General features: G+C 36.4%; 1 pseudogene; it reads right to left on the bottom strand.

Moving 5' to 3' along the window:
- Positions 1-4,444: 4,444 nt before the first annotated feature.
- On the bottom strand, positions 4,445-5,994 carry LOC118842629 (annotated as a pseudogene).
- Positions 5,995-6,221: the final 227 nt, after the last annotated feature.

The raw sequence follows: 6,221 nt of genomic DNA, 5'->3' as shown, positions 1-6,221 counted from the left end.
TCGGAAATCAAGTAAGAAAAGCAGAGGAAAATTTGGGAAGAGAAATGAGACTGATGCAAGAAATTCATGAGAAATGAGTCAATAGTTTTGTAAAGGAGACCCGAAAAATACTGGAGAAAGTAACACCTTAAAAATAGACTAGAGCAAATAGCAAAAGAGTTCCAATAACTCACAGTGGAGAAAAATGCCTTAAAAAGCAGAATTGGCCAAATGGAAAAAGAGGTCCAAAAGTTCACTGAAGAAAATAAATCTTTAAGAATTAGAATGGAGCAAATGGAAGCTACTGACACTATGAGAAATCAGGAAATTATAAAACAGAATCAAAAAATTTTTAAAAATATAACAACATGAAATATCTCTTTGGAAAAATAACTAACCTGGACAATACATGCAGGAGAGATAATTTAAAAATAATTGGACTACTTGAAAGTCATGATCAAAACAAAGAGACTAGACATCATCTTTGAAGAAATTACCAAGAAAACTGCCTTTATATTCTAGGACTAGATGGTAAAATAGAAATGGAAGGAATCCACCCATCATCTCTTGAAAGAGATCCCAAAATGAAAACTCCCAGGAACGTTATTGCTAAATCCTAAAGTTCTCAGGTCAAGGAGAAAATATTTCAAAGAGTCAGAAACAAGCAATTTGAATATTGTGGAACCACAATCAGGAAAACATAAGATTTAGCAGCTTCTACATTAAGGGATTGCAGGGCCTGGAATATGATATTGCAGAGGTCAAAGGAGCTAGAATTAAAACCAAGAATCACCTACGAAGCAACAATGAGTTTAATGCTTCAGTGGAAAAAATAGACATTCAATGAAATAGATGACTTTCAAGCATTCTTGATGAAAAGACCAGAGCTGAATAGAAAATTTGACTTTCAAATAGAAAATTTAAGAAAACCATGAAAAGGTAAAATGGTAAGAGAAATAAAAAGGGACTCATTAAAGTTGAACTTGTTTATGTGAAGAGATGATATTTGTAACTGATGAGACCTTTCTCATTATTAGTGTTTTTGGAGAGTATACATACATACATTCATACGTACATATATATATATATATATATATATATATACCTGTGTGTGTGTGTGTGTGTATATATATATATACATATATATATATATATACACATATGTGTGTGTGTGTGTGTGTGTGTGTGTGTGTGTGTGTACAGACAGACAGACAGTGGGGCATGGGGTGAGTTGAATATGAAAGGATGATATCTAAAAAATAAAATTAAGGGGTGAGAGAGAAATATATTGGGAAAAGGAGAAAGGGAGAGATAGAATGGGGTAAATTATCTCACATGAAAGAGCCAAGACAAAACTTTTACATTAGAGGGGACAAAGGGGAAGGTGAGAGGGAATGAGCAAATCTTATTGTCATTGGAATTGGCTTAAGGAGGGAATAACATACACACTCAACTGGGTATGAAGCATATTTTACCCTATAGGTAAGTAGAGGGGAAGGGGATATGGGATTGTGATAAAAGGGAGGGCAAATTGAAGTAGGGAGCAATCAGAAGCAAACACTTTTGAGGTGGGGCAGGGTAAAAGGAGAAAATAGAATAAATGGGGGGTAACACAGGTTGGAGGGAAATATAGTTAGTCTTTCATAGCATGCCTATCATGGAAGTGTTTTGCCTGACTACACATGTGTAACCTACATTGAATTGCTTGCCTTCTCAATGAGGGTGGGTGGAGAGGGAGAAAGGGAGAGAATGTTGAACTTCAAGTTTTAAAAATGAAACTTAAAAATTATTTTTACATATAACTTTGAAATAAGATACACAGTGAGTGCAGTATAGAAATCTATCTTACCCTACAGGAAAATAGATGAGGAAGGGGATAAGAGAAGGGAGAGTGATAAAAGGGAAGGCAGAATGTGGGAAGGGGTAATCAGAAGCAAAACACTTTTGAGGAGAGACAGAATGAAAGGAGAGAGAGAATAGAAAAAATGAGGATAGGGTGAATATGATGTAAGGAAGTACAGTTTGCAATAGTAACTTTGAGAAAAATGGAGAGAGTTTCTCTGCTAAAAGCCTCATTCCTCTAACATGTAGGGATCTGTGTCAAATTTATAAAAAAATATGAATCATTTCCCAACTGATAAAGAATCAAAAGATATAATCAGTTTTCAAATATATAATTAAAGCTATCTATAGCCATATGAAAAAAATATTCTAATTCACTATTCACTGGAGAAATGCAAGTTAAAAGAATTCTGAGGTATTACCTCATATCTATTAGATTAGCTAATAGGATAGAAAAAGTAAATGACAAATGTTGGAGGGGATGTGGGAAAAATGAGACCTTAATTAGCTGTGGATTGATTAAACCATTCTATAGAGGAATTTATATCTATGCCTAAAGGGCTATAAACCCAGGCACACCCTTTGCCCTAGCGATTCCACTACTAGGTCTGTATCCCAAAAGAAATAAACACAAATAGGAAAAGGACCTATATGTCCAAAAATATTTACAGCAGCTCTTTTTCTGGTGGTAGAAATTGATGTGATGCAAATCAATTGAGGAATGTCTGAATAGGTTGTAGCATGTAATTATGATGGAATACTATTATCCTATAAAAATGATGAGCAGGATGTTCTCAGAAAAACCTAGAAAGATGTACATGAATTAATGCAAAGTGAAATGTACTGGGTACAAAGTAAGAACAATATTTTAAGATGATCAGCTCTGCATGACTTAGCTATTCTCAGCAATACAATGATCCATGACAACTCTGAAAGACTTTGGATGAAAAATGCTATCTATCCCTAGAGAAAGAACAGATGATGTCTCAATACAAATTGAGGCCAAAAAATGTTTCTACTTGGGGTTAAAAAATATCATTTTTTGTACCTGCATATGGTAGAAAGTTCACAGAGTAGGAGTCAATAAATATTTATTAGAAGTCTACTATATATCAAGAAGTATATTAAGCTTGAGGGATAAAAAGAAAGGGAGAAGATAGTCCTTGCCCTCAAGTGATTAATACTCTAATGGCAGAGGACAACATATAAGTAGAAGTTGAACAGGAGGAGATGAGGCTACCCAGCTCAGGTCAGCAGCATGACAAAATCATGAAGCTGAGGTGGTAAATGATCTGTGGAGGTAAGAGTTTCCTAGCTGACTTCATCTTAAAGAACAACAATTTTCTGGAGTTGATGAAACTGAGGAAAGTAGCTGGGTGGGAAACAATTACAGGAAAGAGAAACTAAGAAATAGGAAATCCAATTATGAGGGAAAGCAAACACCCAATCCTTGAAAAGATAAGGGTCTTTACTAATGTAACTTTTGATAAGGAGGAAAATATCCCTTTTTACTCATCTACTCTAAATATATCTTCTATGTACTTTTTTATTCACATATGGTCTTCCCATTTTAATTACGTTCCTTGAGAGCAGGGACTATTTTTCTCTCTTGTTTGAAACTCTAGGGCTTGTGGAATGATTGAATGGATATCACTGTGTCTGCTATTTGCAAGGATATATACTAGGTGCTGAGCTACAAGAAGGAAAAGTAAAAGAAAAGGAAATGAGGAAGCAAAGAAGGAATGAAAGAATGAAGGAAAGGAGAGTACTTGTATTTTCACAATTTACATTTTATTGTCAAAGAGGAAGAGCGAACAACTATATAACCTGTATAAAAAAAGACGAAAAACAAAAAGAAACCTTACACAAAAAAGTTTGAAAAAATAAATGAGAGAATTTAAAGAGAGAAATGTCAGGATGTATTGATTTATAATATAGGAGAAGCGAAAATAGAAGGTGAAAGTTCCTTCAAATGAGTTTTAGATGTGTCTGTGGTACAAATTTGCCTATCTTCCATAGCCCATCTCCAAATTTAGTTCCACCATAAAACATCTTGATTGTTCCTCTTCCAGTTGAGAGCTTTCTCTCACCTCATTTCTTTCACGAGAACTTTGTATTCCTCTTACTCACCAATTATCCACTTGTATGGTTTAGTCATTTGTATTTGTATATCTATATTATTTCTTTTATTAGACTACAAGCACCTTAAAGTAGTTTAAATAAAGGACTTTTTTTAGCAGAGCAGGGAACATCTGTTTCATAATCTGAAGGTGCTGCATTTGGCCATTTAATGTGTCTGCTTCATTACTCCTAAAAAATGAAACCATTTGACCAAGTCTCTTACATCTTGTGGATGAGAGCTATGCTAAATGATAGTGTGCCTTCAAAAGCAGTAAGAAATGGATCAACATGGAGATAAGTTCCGAGCGTAGTATGGGTAATTGTAACTTTGCCTTCTTCTATTTAACATTTTTATTATTGTTGTTGATGAAAGCCAGATTTGTTCCATAATCTTGATTTGAATAAGACAGTAATGGTGAAATTTATGTTTTCCCCATACAATATATTATTATCACATCTTGACTTGACATTGATTTTCCATAGAATAAAAATAACATTAGAATTAAAGCAAGAATAGCATGTGCAAACTAAGCACATTAACCCTGACAGTGTCCTTAATAAAAAACACATTTGGGTAGGCTACATTTGATTTTGCTGTGTACAAGATAGTTGTCTTCAAGAGAATGAGACTAGAATAGTTTACTTTCTTAAACAAACAAAGAAACAAATAAAAACCCCCTTGCTGGCCCACCATGGCCAGGAGCAGGTGGCCATAGTCTCCACTAGTGTCACTGGATATCATGGTGTCCAGTGTCTTCTGATACATCTGTGCAAATGTCTCTTTCATTTGTACAAGATCAATTTCACTTCAAGTGATGATGATCCTCATGAGAGTGTAGTCATTTGTGCTAGCCCCTTTCATAGAATAGTAGAACCTCTCAGCAAAGAAGGCCAGAAGGTTGAAGGCACACTGCAAGATTGTCTTGAAACCATTTTCTACATTTCCAGAAAACTCTTAGCCAAAGCTGTCGATTAGCAATTCTGGAATAGGCTACCATGGCAGCTGTTAGCTGAGGGAAGCTTCTTGTGAGAAGAATCATGTTAAAGAAGGATTCATCTGCCCCAATTTCCCTTCCCCAGCTTGATAAAGATATTGAGCATCTTCCTGAGACATTTGATGACTCACACTCTGATTTTCATCATGATTGTGCAATCATTCAAAGTGTCCTGAGGTATCTGACTGAATGCCTTTTTTGATATCTCATCTAAATTCTGATCAGTAACAATTGACAATATCTTGAATTCCTGATTTGTTCTTATGCACAAAATCTCAATCAATACTCTTTCTTGAGTTCCTGTTCCCTTCATTGCATTCTATAAACTCCAAGCATCCTAATATGTAAGTGGCATAAACAAACAAGGATCAGTTCTTCCATATTTCCACTTAACTCGGACTTGAGATCTTTGATTAAATCCTTTCCGTACACGCTCTTAAAAGCAGCCTTAGTTGTCTGTCTTTGATCATTGGAGCAGTTGGTAACAACATACACAATTGCCTGCTCATCAGTCTCAAACTTTTTCATGGCCTTTTGGAGAACTTGTACATACTTTACACCAAGGAAATTTGGCAGCAGGTTGGATTGTTCCCTGCGTATCTTGCATCATGGCTGCTACCTGATTAAGGTAAAGAGAAGAAGTTTGGCTACTAAGATACTGGAAAGGAATCTGTCCTCCAGAAAATCCACCTGGGATCTTGATCTGGCCTGGTCCACCATCATAGGCTGGGCTGGTGGTTGTGGGTAGCCAGAAAAACCAGCTCCAATTGATGATATTCCAAATCCTCGGCCTGGAGAAGCTCCAGGAAAGGATGGGGCCCCCACTCTTGTGGCAGGGCCCCAAGGTACCCTCCTGGGGCAGGATACCCTCCAGGGCTGGGGAGCTTCCAGTTCCTGGGAAACCACTAGCTGGGACTGGAGGATATATTCCTCCTCCCATTGGCAGAAAACTATTAGGATAAGGATACTGATCAGCAGGAGGCAGAAAAGATGACTCCTGACCTGCCAGAGCATATCCAGGGAATGATGGGTAGCCTGTAGCAGGGTGTAATGGCAAGCAAAGTGGAACTTTTTGTTTTGCTTTTTTTTCTTTTGGAGTTCTAGTTCTTTTCAGCACTAAGGCAATCAAGTGCCTTTGAATGAGTCTTGCCTTTGTTTCAATCACATATTTGATTGAATCAAAAGTCTTTGATGACCTGCTTAAGTCATAAGAAAGCCTAAGTCACGTGAGTTGGAGTCACATGGTTGTAATGCCCTCTGTGGTCTGACACTGAAGAAGTGTAT

This window comes from Trichosurus vulpecula, chromosome 3, assembly GCF_011100635.1.
Source record: "Trichosurus vulpecula isolate mTriVul1 chromosome 3, mTriVul1.pri, whole genome shotgun sequence".
Lineage (NCBI taxonomy): Eukaryota > Metazoa > Chordata > Mammalia > Diprotodontia > Phalangeridae > Trichosurus > Trichosurus vulpecula.
Note: the sequence above shows the minus strand (reverse complement) of the source record. Positions and strands in the feature narration are given on the sequence as shown.